The sequence below is a fragment of the Scyliorhinus canicula genome, chromosome 1 (genome assembly GCF_902713615.1).
Source record: "Scyliorhinus canicula chromosome 1, sScyCan1.1, whole genome shotgun sequence".
NCBI lineage: Eukaryota > Metazoa > Chordata > Chondrichthyes > Carcharhiniformes > Scyliorhinidae > Scyliorhinus > Scyliorhinus canicula.
The window spans coordinates 109,567,173-109,580,748 of NC_052146.1; the positions used below are offsets into that span (position 1 = coordinate 109,567,173).

General features: G+C 44.4%; 1 protein-coding gene across 1 annotated transcript in view; it reads left to right on the plus strand.

Annotated features, from left to right (window-relative positions):
• The first annotated feature begins 5,624 nt into the window (after window positions 1-5,624).
• Window positions 5,625-13,576, plus strand: part of LOC119977150 (homeobox-containing protein 1-like) — a 121,353-nt gene continuing 113,401 nt past the window's right edge. The window contains 1 exon segment of the mRNA XM_038818184.1: window positions 5,625-5,777. The gene's annotated coding sequence lies outside the window, so the exon portion shown is untranslated.

Sequence of the window (13,576 nt, forward strand, 5' to 3'; positions counted from 1 at the left end):
CTACCAGTTACAAATTGGGAAGACCACTGTGTCTGGCACTTGCCATAAAATTCCTACCTTGTGATGAACGGTATTAATAACTGCCGTAAACGGTACCTGACCTTTAATAACTTGCCCCTTTAAGATGCTTGGAACCCTGGGGGACTCCGCCTCTGGCTACGCCCCCAGGAAATGGTATATAGGATAAGGCTCCATGTGGTGAGCACTTCTTTCGGATTCTGTTCAGTTCTCTGTAGATTAAAGCCTTTTGATTACCAACCTCGCTCTCGCGTTGTAATTGAGGGTGCCTCACACCTCCATCCATGTTTTAGGTTGAAGCAGACTTACTGCAATCTCAGTCTCCAAACTCCAAACCTACATAATTGTGGCTATATTTCACAAATAAATGAAGGTGCAGCTTTTGAATAATATAGAAGGTGTGGATCAAAACTGATATATTTGTGAACCATTTCAAATCATCAATTGTTCCATACGCATATCTTTTTTCATTTTTAAAATTTATATTTATGAATAAAATATGCTACTGTTGATACTATTTCTCATGTTCACATTTTAAAGAAATTCTTATAACTTCTGGTGTCATGAATCACTTGGAACAGTGCAAATGTTTATCAGAATGTTTTGGAACTACAGTAAATTGATGGTTCACAGTTAATAAAATCTTATTGGGATTCAGTACACAAGTGAATACTTTCCTTCATGATAGTCTTCTGCAATTTTAAACTTTTAAACTTTCAGTTCTTTATATGGCAAAATACTACATCACCTGTAAATGTCTTGTAATGTGTTTGTTTTACTCCCCATTTTATTATTAGTCCAGGATATTTAGATCTAGATTAGATTTAGATGTATTGTCACATTGTACTGAGGCACAGTGAAAAGTATTGAAAACATCGGACATACGATAAATACATAATGTAAATACATAGATATAGGCATCGGGTGAAGCGTATGGAGTATAATGCTCCCACAGTTGAGAAGGTGCAGAGATCAGTTCAGTCCATAAGAAGGAAATTCAGGAGTCTGGTAACAGCGGGGAAGAAGCTGTTTTTCAATCAGCTAGTGCGTGTTCTCAGACGTTTGTATCTTCTGCCCAATGGAAGTGGTTGGAAGAAAGAATTCCTGGGCGGGATTATATTTTATCAGCATAAGCTGCATTCTGTTATGAAGATAGTTTAAGGAGGTTGGGATTAGTTTCTCTGGCAGAGATTTAATATTGAGGCAATTTGGTTAACAGTTTCAAGAATACTCATGGATCAATTGGATGGTGATCAAAATCCTGTTCCATGTTAGCTGGTTTTGGGGACATAGCATTCCCACTAAATTGCTGGTCTTAGTGAACAGAACTTTGTGTTATGGGTGGAAGCAGATTGCCAAGCAGTTCTTTTAATCCAGACTGAGTGAATATTTATCTCAGTAACAATGACTCTATCTGTGCACATACCTAGAACTGTCCAAACAAAGCTATAAAAATATAGATTCAGAGACTCAGTTCTACTTATGTACCAGAGCCTATGGAAGCTTTTCAGAGTACATTGTGTCCAAGACTGAATGATATCTGCCTATTTTTTTCATGTGGTGAGACCAGGAGCCAGAAAACATAGTTATCTGTGCATAGAACCTATTTTTTAATTTTAAAAGCTATTTGATTGATGGTAGCAACAATCTTTTTGATTGGATTTGATTTGTTTATTGTCACGTGTACCGAGGTACAGTGAAAAGTATTTTTCTGCGAGCAGCTCAACAGATCATTAAGTACATGGGAAGAAAAGGGAATAAAAGAAAATACATAATAGGGCAACGCAAGATATACAATGTAACTACATAAGCACTGGCATCGGATGAAGCATCCAGGGTGTAGTGTTAATGAGGTCAGTCCATAAGAGGGTCATTTAGGAGTCTGGTGACAGTGGGGAAGAAGCTATTTCTGAGTCTGTTCGTGCGTGTTCTCAGACTTATGTATCTCCTGCCCAATGGAAGAAGTTGGAAGAGTGAGTAAGCCGGGTGGGAGGGATCTATGATTATGCTGCCCGCTTTCCCCAGGCAGCGGGAGGTGTAGATGGAGTCAATGGATGGGAGGCAGGTTTGTGTGATGGACTGGCTGGTGTTCACGACTCTCTGAAGTTTCTTGCAGTCTTTGGCCGAGCAGTTGCCATACCAAGCTGCGATGCAGCCAGATAGGATGCTTTCTATGGTGCATCTGTAAAAGTTGGTAAGGGTTAATGTGGACATGCCAAATTTCCTTAGTTTCCTGAGGAAGTATAGGCGCTGTTGTGCTTTCTTGGTGGTAGCATCGACGTGGTTGGACCAGGACAGATTTTTGGAGATGTGCACCCCTAGGGATTTGAAACTGCTAACCATCTCCACCACGGCCCCGTTGATGCTGACAGGGGTGTGTACAGTACTTTGCTTCCTGAAGTCAATGACCAGCTCTTTAGTTTTGCTGGCATTGAGGGAGAGATTGTTGTCGCTACACCACTCCACTAGGTTCTCTATCTCCCTCCTGTATTCTGACTCGTCGTTATTCGAGATCCGGCCCACTATCGTTGTATCGTCAGCAAACTTGTAGATGGAGTTGGAACCAAGTTTTGCCTCGCAGTCGTGTGTGTACAGGGAGTAGAGTATGCAGCCTTGCGGGGCCCCGGTATTGAGGACTATTGTGGAGGAGGTGTTGTTGTTGTTCTGTAAATGAAGGTGGATCATAAACCATTCAATGACACATTTGAGATGTTGTCCCCCAATCATAGAATCACAGCATCCCTAGAGTGCAGTGGGAGACCATTCAGCCCATCGAGTGTGCACCGAACCTCCAAAACAGTAGGCTAAGCCCACTCTCCCGCCCTTTCTTTGTAATTCCACCTCACCTTTGGACACGCTAAGGGGCAATTTAGCATGGCCAATCTACCTAACCTACACATCTTTGGACTGTGGAAGGAAACCGGCGAACCTGGAGGAAACCCACGCAGACAAGGGGAGAATGTGCAAACTCCACACGGACAGTTACCCGAGGTCGGAATTGAACCCGAGTCCCTGGCGCTGCGGGGCAGCAGTGCTAACCACTCTGCCACCATGCCGCCCACAAATGAACAAATCTCCCCTCAGATGACAAGGACTCAACAGACTCCAATAGTATTGTTATCTGAAATGCCATATTAGCTTCAGCTGAAACCATTAAATGATGTTCATGCAACCCAATGCCTGTTGCTGAAATTTCACAAAGCCTCACTGCAATCAGGTTTCTATTTTTTTAGATGACTACCACTACCAACTATATTAATGAATTCATATTTACCATAAAATGGAAGAAACAGGGGTCAATTTTGGAAGGACGAGGTCTGAGTGGAAACAAAACCAGCAATAGGAAGGAAACTTATAGCATGTAAACTGATTCCTCGCTCCTTCTCTCATACTACTGGCTGGTTTAAGGATATATTGTTTTATGTGAGAGGTGAATTCTATCAAATAACACCCAAATAACAATTCTTATGCCAGTGCAGCTCGATTTTTAATTTTGCATATCATTTCAAATTTCCATCCTGCATTCATTGCTGCTGCTAAGGAAAGGTTGAGTTTAGAATGGAACCAGATTGTAAATCCTTGGGTGTTACCTTTTTTTCTCTTTTACTTTTATCCCTTTTCAAGATGCTTCTCACCTGTTGTTAGTAATTCTTGTGATTTATTTATATTTATAGTATCTGAGGAATGTGGTCTGTGAGATGATCAGTGGCATATGTGAGAAAACAAGAGACAGTAACATTCTTCAATCATTTGAAAAATGCTCACTGAGTCCCACCATCTAAACCAGGAAGTATAAACCACAAATTATAAATTATATTTAAATACTGTAACAGAAAGAAAAATTAAGATTGGGAAGGAAAAATGGGATTAAGAGAGAAAGATAAAAGAGTCAGGAAAAGTCTAAATCTTCAACAGTCATTAAATTCTGAACAAATGCGATCCCACACTTGAAAAGGGTAATTTAATTTTTTTAAATAAATTTTGAGTACCCAATTATTTTTTCTCAAATTAAGGGGCAATTTAGCATGGCCAATCCACCTAACCTGCACATCTTTGGGTTGTGGGGGGTGAAACCCACGCAGACATGGGGAGAATGTGCAGACTTCACACGGACAGTGACCGGGCCGGGATTCTGACCTGGGGCCTCAGCGCGCAGACCCAGTGCTAACCACTGCACCGCATGCCACCCTGTGAAAGGTAATTTTCAAGACCAGAGAAGTAATTGGGGAATAATTATTATTAATCATGCCATTAAAAATTCACCTACTGTCTATTGCACCAGCTCTAACTTTCCCTAAGTGATGGGTAAGTACAGAAGATCACGCCTTTATATTAATTTCAGTGTTGAGTCTATCAGTGAGGTACTTTGATAGTGCAACCCGTGGAGGTGCAGTGTAACGCAGATCACAATTTGCAGATTTCCACATTTGCTTATGTGTGCAGTCTGGAGGTGACCATCTGATATACTCTATAATAATGGTGCGTGCTATTTGCCTCATCATTATTCTCAATGCAAAATCCAACCCATGTATTACCAGTCAACCTCCCACATAATAATAAAGAAGGAATCAAGCCCAACCATAGCATTGAAATGAAGCAAGGTTAAGGATAGGGAATAAGGGTGGCATGGTGGCACAGCGGTTAGCAGTGCTGCCTCAGCGCTGGTGACCCGGGTTCTATCCCGGCTCTGAGTCACTGATCGTGTGGAGTTGGCACATTCTCCCCTTGTCTGCGTAGGTCTCGCGCCCACAACCCAAAGATGTGCAGGGTAGGTGGATTGGCCACTCTTCTGAGATCCATCAACAAAATAGAAGAAAGGAAACAAACTTCGGGCAAAGCAAAAAAGGGCCGCTCCTGTTAAGGGCACTGCCCGAACATAACAAAGATCAACGGAAACTTAAAAGCATCAAATAAGAATGCAATTAAAGGGGTCAATAAAGCACCCCAACCCCTGCGGTGCCCACCGGGCAAGGTGTATTGGCCACACTAAATTGCCCCTTAATTGAAAAAAAATTGGGCACTCTAAATTTATAAAAAGGGAAAAAAAAAGGATAGGGAATAAATAGAACAGGGCTTGGGGATGTAATTGAGACATAATTTATTCGGCTTCACGTTTGGAATGAAAAGCATCAATGTAAACATGTCACACTGCAATGACATCCTCCAGCCAGTGGCAGGGCTATAATTTCTCAATGAGAGGGGTGGATACAACTCCAGCAAGGACAAGCTGGCACAGGCAGTTCTCACTGTAAGGTTGAGCCACCGAAATGTTATAACTGGCGTAGGATTTCTAATATATTAATAGCCACACAAAAACTGGGTCATGTTTAATCCAGGGTTAGAGCCTCACTGCATGGGGGAGACTTTGCACTCAGATAAGTGGCATGTCACACTCCAGCTGTGAGGCAAAAGTTAATTAATTAAATCCCCAAACGCCAATTTTTTAAAGCGCTTTAAAAAAAAAATGCGTGTGTTGGAGGAGTAATGGGGACAGACGGATGGACATCTCCCACACCCACGTCCTCTCCCTCACAAGGGCTCGAGGCCTCACCGCCTCCGCAATCAGTTCCGGTGGGGGTCGGGAAGGGTGAGAGGTGAGGGGTCAGGGGTGAGAGCTCCTCACAATCTGTCATGGCGAATGATGGAGCCGAGACTTTGGCTTCAGTGTAACTCGGAGCGGCGGCTCTGAAAGCGGCCGGGGAGAGAGGGAGGCGGGCAGGCGTGGGGGAGAGGGTCGCCCCGCTAGCCAGGACAAGCCGGTGAGTGATTTGTGGGTTTTATATTTTATTTATTTTTTTGGTTGTCGGAGCGGCGGGATTCCCCCCCCCCCCCTCCCGCCGGGGAATGATTTCCAAGGATGGGAGCTCCTTATTGCTGAGAATCCCCCACATTGTTTGCTGTGTTTTGATCGCTAGTTTTCAGGACAACAATACTCCTTATTGAATGCAGGGGCGCGGAGTTTGTCGCCACAGTTCAAATTTCAGCCGATCGTGTTTAATATCCAGATGTTTATTTTTTCATCCTACTCCCCCCCCCCCCCCCCCCCCCAACCTTTCCTTGCACACAATTGTTTGTGAACTGAACTGTAATAAAACAGTACGGATCAGCATCAACCAGTAGCTGGGAGATTACCCCTGTGCATTGTTTACAATTTTTCCTTCCTCCTTTTGCTTCCTTTAAAAAAAAACAAAAGATCTGAACCTTTGGATCGTGTTTTCTTTATATTTATCTTCCCCCCCCCCCCCCCCCCCCACAAATGTTCGCCATTAATGATACCCGAACCAGTGCAAAGTTAAATATCTCGGATATCTATCCGATCTCGAAACTGGGTCCCCCCCAGAATTTACTCTATTAATTTTCAGCGATGCGCGTAGTGTTAAGATCAAGAATACTGGACAAGACTACAAAATAATTTGGGCGCATCAAGTTCTGCTCCGTTATTGTCTTTCTATTGCAGTTGGCTCCGGTTCGAGAACTAACGTGTTCAGAGCAAAAATGGAGGTTGGTGCGCGAAACGAATGAGACTTGACTATAAAACAAAATGTTTTGCACAATAAATCCCCCCCCCCCCCAAAAAAAAACTGCGGAAACAGTTGTCTGAGAGATGCAGTTCTTTAGATCTTGTTTAATATATAAATGCCCTTCCTTGGTTGAGGTTTTGGCACCATGCTGTACATTACATAAACAATCTGCTGTATCAGATCATTTTCTAAAAATATCAGGAACATTCATTAAAATTAGATCCCAAAGAGAATCAAAACACCTTTAAAATAATTTCATATTTCTGCATTCAAACAAGATTTCTTTCCGTGTTCGTTTATGTGGGGTTATGGTGACACAGTGGTGGTGACACTGGGTGATCGAGTGGCCTAGACAAATGAAAGGAATTCAAATCTCAATTTAAATCCAACAATTAAATAAGATCTCCAATGACATTTCGGATTAATGTAAAACCCATCTGATTCACTCAGCTAAATCGCTGGTTTTTAAAGCAGACCAAGCAGGCCAGCAGCTCGGTTCGATTTCCGTACCAGCTTCCCCGGACAGGCGCCGGAATGTGGCGACTAGGGGCTTTTCACAGTAACTTCATTGAAGCCTACTCGTGACAATAGCGATTTTCATTTCATTTCATTTCATATCCTTTAGTTAAGGAATCAGCCATCTTTACCTACATATGGCTCCAGACCCACAGTAAATATGGTTGACACTTAACTGACCTCTGAAATGGCCTAGCAACTCATTCAGTGTGTTCAAGGTTCAAGAAGATGGCTCAACCACCTCCTCCTCAAGGCCAATGAGGGAGGGATGGACAATAAATTCAATTATCATCAATGCCTACATCCCATGAATGATTTAAAAAAAAAACTGATTACCACCTCCAATAAAATAGTGGACACTGGAACTTCTTGTATATTCAGTATTCATATTCTAATTTTACGCAGTGTCGTGTAAGAACATTACTCAACTTTATTGAGAAGGTATACTGTTCAGTAATTTTTCTCTTTCAGTTTTGTAGGGCTGCTAAATCCTTTTTTATTCTTTAATAGGATGAGATTTGAGCAGAGATTTGACAAGAGTTTGTGGGAGCAAGCTGCTAATTAAATCAAGTACCACCCTGAATACTCAAAATGAAGCACAGTAAGAAGTCTTACAACACCAGGTTAAAGTCCAACATGTTTGTTTCAAACACTAGTTTTTGGAGCACTGCTCTGTTCTCAGGTGAGAAGTCCATTCACCTGAGGAAGGAGCAGTGCTCCGAAAGCTAGTGTTTGAAACAAACATGTTGGACTTTAACCTGGTGTTGTAAGACTTGTAACTGTGCTCACCCCAGTCCAACGCCGGCATCTCCACATCACTCAAAATGAAGCTAGAATTGCAAGACAGTGAGACATAAGAAAACCAGTCTTAAACTGTGTCCATTTGACCAATTCTTGTTTTAATGAGCAGTCCAAAAAATAATTGGAAAAGCTGGTGATGGGAGTGAAACTTGACTGCTGATTGATTGACTGAGAGATGATGGTGTGGATTCTGCTTGGATAAAATAGAGTAGCAATGAGATGCCGGAACTTTGTTCTGAATGACAGCAAGTGACAGGGACTAACAGAGGACAAAATGTGTGTGACGACTAGGTCCATTACTTTCCTTGATGAGTCAACTTATGAACTAACTGCTCTGAAAATGGTAAGCCAGCCCATTGGAGCATGGCATTTTCTAAAATGCAAGAACGGAAAGTTGACAGATGAATCCTTCTCTGTAAGACTTGCATTTCCTGTGACAAGTTACCAAGCCACACAGAGAGGCTTGGGTCAGGTCACTGGATTGGCCTAGTCAAAGGAAATAATTTGTATCAAGGAGAGAGAGAAGTCAAGTAAAAGATGATGTACAAGAATGCATAATCATTGATCAATAACTTCTGCTTCATGAGTTTTAACTTTTGATTTTGAATGCAAATACTATAGTTGGAGCAGAATCCTGGCAAAACAAATTGTGCTGATGTCATTTTCCAGAGAGATGTTTACAGTCATCAGAAAAGAAACCGCTGCAGGAGAGCTGATTGTTATTCTACAGGAAATATAGTGAAGATCAAATGTGCATATGTTTTGGGCAAATTATTGTCATCAATTGATAAGTATACTGGAAAAACTCCCAACATTCACACTCTAAACTCCTCTTCTATTCTATCCTCCAAGGTGCTCCTTAAAACCTACCTCTGGCCAAGTTTTGGTAATATATCCTATTTTTTCCCGTGTACAGCTCGGTGTCCAATTTTGCTTGACAAGTGAAGTGTTCATGGACATTTTACTCAGTTAAAGGCAAGGTATAAATGCACCTTATTGTTATATAGAAACAGCTGTGTTTGATCGGCCAAAGACAGGTGGTATATTTGGTACACATTGGAACTGAAAATAAAAGAGGTTAGTTTGTGTGTATTGTTTCAGAGTATGGATAAGCTGAAAGGTGATTATATTATTTAATGCTTTGCTCCTTTTAATTTTATGTTTAACATTTATTTGTCGTTACATGGTTGAGATGATAAGAAATAAGCAAGCTAAGAGAAATAGACTTGGGACCAGAGTTTCTACATGCAGGACGTTCCTGGTCTATACCTTTTCAGAGCTAGCATGGAGAAGAGATTAGGGAAAAGGGGAAGGCGATACAGAAAATGACTGTTCTTGTGAATGGAATTGCCACGGAATGCTTATTGCAAGAAAGCCGAAAAAAGACTAAGAGAACATATTCAGCTCTCAGTCGGGAGTTCTGTACAATTGCATGTGATGCAGAGAGACGTTTTTCAAACTGGAGGCCTGTGACCAACGGTGTGCCTCAGGGATTGGTGCTGGGTCCACTGTTACTTGTTATATATATATATATATAATGATTTGGATGAGAATGTAGGTGGCATGGTTAGTAAGTTTTCAGATGCCGCCAAGATTGGTGGCATAGTGGATAGTGAAGAAGGTTACGTAAGATTGCATAGTGGATAGTGAAGGTTATATAAGATTGAAACAGGATCTTGACAAATTGCGCCAGTGGGCCGATGAATGGCAGATGAAGTTTAATTTGGATAAATATGAGGTGATGCATTTTGGTAGATCAAATCAGGAGCTACTCAATTAATGGTAGGGAGTTGTGGAGAGTTACAGGTGATCTAGGAGTACAGGGTCATAGCTCCTTGAGGTGGAGTCGCAGTTAGACAGGGTGGTGAAGAAGGCATTCAGCATGCTAGGTTTTATTGGTCAGAATATTGTTTACAGGGGCAGCACAGTGGAGCAGTGGGTTCGCCCTGTTGCCTCACGGCGCCGAGATCCCAGGTTCGATCCCGGCTCTGGGTCACTGTCTGTATGGAGTTTGTACATTCTTCCCATGTATTCGTGGGTTTTGCCCCCACAACCCAAAGATATGTAGCCTAGGTGGATTGGCCGCACTAAATTGCCCCTTAATTGGAAAAAAAAATGAATTGGGTACTCTAAATTTATTTTTAAAAAGAATATTGTTTACAGGAGTTGGGACGTCTTGCTGAAGTTGTACAAGACATTGGTAAGACCACACACGGAATACTGTGTTCAGTTCTGGTCACCCTATTATAGGAAAGATATTGTTAAACTAGATTTCGATTGGATTTGGATTTTGTTTATTGTCACGTGTACCGAGGTACAGTGCAAAGTATCTTTCTGTGAGCAGCTCATCAGATCATCAAGTACATTAAAGGAAATAAAAGAAAATACATAATGGGGCAACACAAAGTACACAATGTAACTACATAACACTCTCATCGGGTGAAGCATACAGGGGTGTGGTGTTAATGAGGTCAGTCCATAAGAGGGTCGTTTAGGAGTCTGGTAACAGCGGGGAAGAAGCTGTTTTTGCGTCTGTCCGTACATGTTCTCAGACGTTTGTATCTCCTACCCGATGGAAGAAGTTGGAAGAGTGAGTAAGCCGGGTGGGAGGGGTCTTTGATTATGCTGCCCACTTTCCCCAGGCAGTGGGAGGTGTAGATGGAGTCAATGGATGGGAGGCAGGTTCGTGTAATGGACTGCGCTGTGTTCACGACTCTCTGAAGTTTCTTGCGGTCTTGGGCCGAGCAGTTGCCATACCAGGCTGTGATGCAGCCCGATAGGATGCTTTCTATGGTGCATCTGTAAAAGTTGGTAAGCGTTAATGTGAACATGCTGAATTTCCTTAGTTTCCTGAGGAAGTAGAGGTGCTGTTGTGCTTTCTTGGTGGTAGTGTTGGCGTGGACCAGGACAGATTTTTGGAGATTGAATTTGAAACTGCTAACCATCTGCACTTCGGCCTCGTTGATACTGACAGGGGTGTGAACAGTACTTTTCTTCCTGAAGTCAATGACCAGCTCTTTAGTTTTGCTGGCATTGAGGGATAGATTGTTTTTTTTTTATAAATAATTTTTATTGAAGTTTTTACAAAATACAAAATATAAACATCATAACTCTATTAACGTACACCCGCGGTAACACCCCGTAAACAGTGCCCCCCAGCTGCAAGAGCAACTTCAAACAAAAGGGAAAAAAACAAAACAAAACAGAAACCAAAAGACAGAGAAAAGAGAAAAAGAAAAAAGAACAAGGGAGAGAGATAGCACCCTCCACAAACCCATGTGTACAGTTCTCTCTCCCCCCCCCCCCCGGGTTGCTGCTGCTGTCGGCCTAGTTCCCTTGTACTGATCCCCTCAGGGCAAATTTCACCCTCTCCAATTTAATGAACCCTGCCATATCCGAGATCCAGGCCTCCACGCTTGGGGGCCTCGCATCCTTCCACTGGAGCAAGATCCTCCGCCGGGCTACTAGGGATGCAAAGGCCAGGACCACGGCCTCTATCGCCTCCTACACTCTCGGCTCCACTGCCACCCCAAACATTTCGAGTCCCCGGCCTGACTCGACCCTGGATCCCACCACCCTCAACACCGTCTTTGCTACCCCCTTCCAAAACTCCCCCAACGCTGGGCAAGCCCAAAACATATGGGCGTGGTTCGCTGGGCTCCCCGAGCACCTAGCACACCTGTCCTCGCCCCCGAAAAACCTACTCATCCTCGTCCCAGTCATGTGAGCCCTATGCAGCACCTTGAACTGTATGAGGCTAAGCCTCGCACAGGAAGAGGAGGAATTCACTCTCTCCAGGGCATCCGCCCATGTCCCCTCCTCAATCTCCTCACCCAGCTCCTCTTCTCATTTACCCTTCAGTTCCTCCACCGAGGCCTCGTCTACCTCCTGCATTACCCGGTATATGTCCGAGATCCTCCCTCCTCCGACCCACACCCCCGAGAGCACCCTATCCCGCACCCCCCGTGGAGGCAGCAAGGGGAACCCCTCCACTTGCTGCCTGGCAAACGCCCTCACCTGGATGTACCTAAACATGTTCCCCGGGGGGAGCCCAAACTTCCCCTCTAACTTCCCCAAGCTCGCGAACCTCCCCTCCACAAACGGTCCCTCAACCTCCTAACCCCTGCCCTGTGCCAGCCCCGGAATCCGCCATCAATGCTCCCTGGGATGAACCGATGGTGCCCCCGTGTCGGGGCCTCCATCGAGCCCCCCATTTCTCCTCTGTGCCGTCTCCATTGCCCCCAAATTTTGAGGATAGCCGCCACCACCGGGCTCGTGGTATACCTCGTTGGAGGGAGCGGCAACGGCGCTGTTACTAGCACTTCCAGGCTCATGCCCACACAAGACGCCGCCTCCATCCTCTTCCACGCTGCCCCCTCCTCGCCCATTACCCACTTACGCACCATCGCTGCGTTGGCCGCCCAGTAGTACCCACAGAGGTTGGGCAACGCCAGCCCCACCCTATCCCTGCCTCGTTCCAGGAACACTCTTCGAACCCTTGGAGTCCCATGCGCCCACACAAATCCCGTGAGAGGGATAGATTGTTGTCACTGCACCACTCCACTAGGTTCTCTATCTCCCTCCTGTATTCTGACTCATCGTTATTCGAGATCCGGCCCACTGTGGTCATATCGTCAGCAAACGTAGATCGAGTTGGAACCAAATTTTGGCACGCAGTCGTGTGTGTACAGGGAGTATAGTAGGTGGCTAAATTTGCAGCCTTGCGGAACCCCGGTATTGAGGACTATTGTGGAGGCAGTGTTGATGTTTATTCTTACTGATTGTGGTCTGTGGGTCAGAAAGTTGATGATCCAGTTGCAGAGTGAGGAGCCGAGTCCTAGGTTTTGGAGCTTTGATGTGAGCTTGGCTGGGATTATGGTGTTGAAGGTGGAGCTGTATTCAATAAATAGGAGTCAGATGTCGGAGTCCTTGTTGTCGAGATGCTCTAGGGATCCGTGTAGGGCCAGGGAAATGGCATCTGCTGTGGACCGGTTGCGGTGTTATGCGAATTGCAGTGGATCAAGGCGTTCTGGTGCGCCTCATGACCAACCTCTCGAAGCACTTCATTACAACTGAAGTAAGGCCACCGGACGGTAGTCATTGAGACACGTTGCCTGGTTCTTCTTTGGTACCGTATGATGGTGGTCTTCTTGAAGCAGGTGGGAACCTTGCAGTGGAGTCAGGACAGGTTAAAGATGTCCTCGAAAACATCTGCCAGCTGGTCCGCGCAGGCTCATCCGGGCCCGTCGTATTACGAGGGTTCACTTTCAGGAAAGCAGATCTGACTTTGGAAGCTGTGATAGTGGGTATGTGTGAGTTATGGGCGGCTGGGGCACTCAACAGCAGATCATTGGTTTCCTGCTCGAACCGAGCATAGAATGCATTGAGTTCATCGGGGAGGGGTACGCTGCTATTGGAGATACTGCTCGGCTTCACTTTGCAGCCTGTTATGTTGTTTAGGCTTTGCCATAATCGCTGAGAGTCTGTGACGCTAGTCTGTGACTCTAGCTTGGTCTGATATTGTCTCTTGGCATCTCGGATGGCTTTGCGGAGGTCGTACCTGGATTTCTTGTATAGGTCAGGGTTGCCTGACTTGAACGCCTCAGACCTGTTCTTCAGTAGGGAGTCAATCTCGCAATTGAGCCATGGTTTCCAATTGGGAATGTACGTACTGCTTTATTTGGCATGCAGTCGTCCACTAGATGTCCATTAGAAAGAGT